The sequence below is a fragment of the Oryx dammah genome, unplaced genomic scaffold, assembly GCF_014754425.2.
Source record: "Oryx dammah isolate SB20612 unplaced genomic scaffold, SCBI_Odam_1.1 HiC_scaffold_24, whole genome shotgun sequence".
NCBI lineage: Eukaryota > Metazoa > Chordata > Mammalia > Artiodactyla > Bovidae > Oryx > Oryx dammah.
In genome coordinates, this window is record NW_024070208.1 from 79,883,422 (window position 1) to 79,885,918 (window position 2,497).

The 2,497-nt window shown below is 46.2% G+C and overlaps 1 non-coding gene across 1 annotated transcript; it reads left to right on the plus strand.

The window, feature by feature from the left end:
- Positions 1 to 2,164: 2,164 nt before the first annotated feature.
- On the plus strand, positions 2,165 to 2,236 carry TRNAC-ACA. Its single transcript has one exon. It is a non-coding gene; the product is annotated as a tRNA-Cys (tRNA).
- Positions 2,237 to 2,497: the final 261 nt, after the last annotated feature.

Genomic DNA, 2,497 nt, shown 5'->3' on the forward strand with positions numbered 1-2,497 from the left:
TGAAGAGGAGCTAAAGAGCCTCTTGATGAAAATGAAAGAGGAGAACGAAAAAGTTGGCTTAAAGCTCAACATTCAGAAAACGAAGATCATGGCATCTGGTCCCATCACGTCATGGGAAATAGATGGGGAAACAGTGGAAACAGTGTCAGACTTTATTTTGGGGGGCTCCAAAATCACTGCAGATGATGACTGCAGCCATGAAATTAAAAGACGCTTACTCCTTGGAAGAAAAGTTATGACCAACTTGGATAGTATATTCAAAAGCAGAGACATTACTTTGCCGACTAGGGTCCATCTAGTCAAGACTATGGTTTTTCCTGTGGTCATGTATGGATGTGAGAGTTGGACTGTGAAGAAGGCTGAGCACCAAAGTATTGACGTGTTTGAACTGTGGTGTTGGAGAAGACTCTTGAGAGTCCCTTGGACTGCAAGGAGATCCAACCAGTCCATTCTGAAGGAGATCAGCCCTGGGATTTCTTTGGAAGGAATGATGCTAAAGCTGAAGCTCCAGTACTTTGGCCACCTCATGCGAAGAGTTGACTCATTGGAAAAGACTCTGATGCTGGGAGGGATTGGGGGCAGGAGGAGAGGGGGACGACCAAGGATGAGATGGCTGGATGGCATCATGGACTCAATGGACGTGCGTCGGAGTGAACTCCGGGAGATGGTGATGGACAGGGAGGCCTGGCATGCTGCGATTCATGGGGTCGCAGAGTCAGACTGCGGGACTGAACTGAACTGAACTGATTCCCTTCATTACCTTCAACATAGTTTGGCCTCAGGTCAAACAACAGGGAGGGAACACAGCCCCAACCATCAAGAGAAAATTGGATTAAAGATTTACTGAGCATGGCCCCACCCAACAGAACAAGACCCAGTTTCCTGCACAGTCTTTCCCATCAGGAAGATTCCATAAGCCTTCTATCCTTATCTGTCAGAAAAAGTGAAGTCCTTCAGTCCTGTCTGACTCTTTGTGACCCCATGGACTGTAGCCTACCAGGATCCCCAGTCCATGGAATTTTCCAGGCAAGAATACTAGAGTGGGTTGCCATTTCCTTCTCCAGGGGATCTTATCAACCCAGGGATAGAACCCAGGTCTCCTGCATTGCAGGCAGACACTTTACCTTCTGAGCCACCAGGGATGCCCTCTTATCTGTCTGAAAATACAAAATGAAAGCCACAATCACAGAAAACTAATCAAACTGATCATATAGACCACAGACTTGTCATAACACAATGAAACTATGAGCCATGCCCTGTATGGCCACCCAAGACAGACAGGTCATGGTGGAGAGTTCTGATAAAACAATGGTGTGATCACCGACCTAGACCCAAACATCCTAGAATGTGAAATCAAGTGGACCTTAGGAAGCATCACTATGAACAAAGCTAGTGGAGGTGATGGAATTCCAGTTGAACTGTTTCAAATCCTAAAAGATAATGCTGTGAAAGAGCTGCTCTCAGTTCAGTTCAGTTCAGTTCAGTCGCTCAGTCGTGTCTGACTCTTTGCGACCCCGTGAACTACAGCACACCAGGCCTCCCTGTCCCTCACCAACTCCCAGAGTTCACCCAAACTCATGTCCATTGAGTCAGTGATTCCATCCAACCATCTCATCCTCTGTCGTCCCCTTCACCTCCTGCCCTCAATCTTTCCCAGCATCAGGGTCTTTTCAAATGAGTCAGCTCTTTGCATCAAGTGGACAAAGTATTGAAGTTTCAGCTTCAGCATCAGTCCTTCTAATGAATATTCAGGACTGATTTCCTTTAGGATGGACTGGTTGGATCTCCTTGCAGTCCAAAGGACTCTCAAGAGTCTTCTCCACACCACAGCATCAATTCTTCACCACTCAGCTTTCTTTATGGTCCAACTCTCACATCCATACATGACCACTGGAGAAACCATAGCCTTGACTAGACAAACCTTTGTTGACTTGTCTCTGCTTTTCAATATGGTGTATAGGTTGGTCATAACCTTCCCTCCAAGGAGTAAGCGTCTTTTAATTTCATGGCTGCAATCATGGCTCTCAATATGCCAGCAAATTTGGAAAACTCCACAGTGGCCACAGGACTGGAAAAGTGTTTTCATTTGAATCCCTAAGAAAGGCGATGCCAAAGAATGCTCAAACTACCACACAATTGCGTTCATCTCACGTGCTGGCAGACTTCCCTGGTGGCTTAGATGGTAAAGCATCTGCCTACAATGCAGGAGACCCAGGTTCAATCCCTGGGTTGGGAAGATCTCTTGGTGAAGGAAATGGCAACCACTCCAGTATTCTTGCCTGGAAAACCCCATAGATGGAGGAGCCTGGTAGGCTACGGTCCGTGGGGTTGCAAAGAGTTGGACATGAGTGAGGGATTGAAATGAACTGAACTGAACTGAATTTAAAAAGTATATAGCTTTTTTGCTAAGACTAGTGGAGCACTCTCCACTTCCTTCTGATGTCTATGTCAGAAGCTTTCTCTCTTCCTTTTCCCTGTAATAAAACTTTTGCCACAC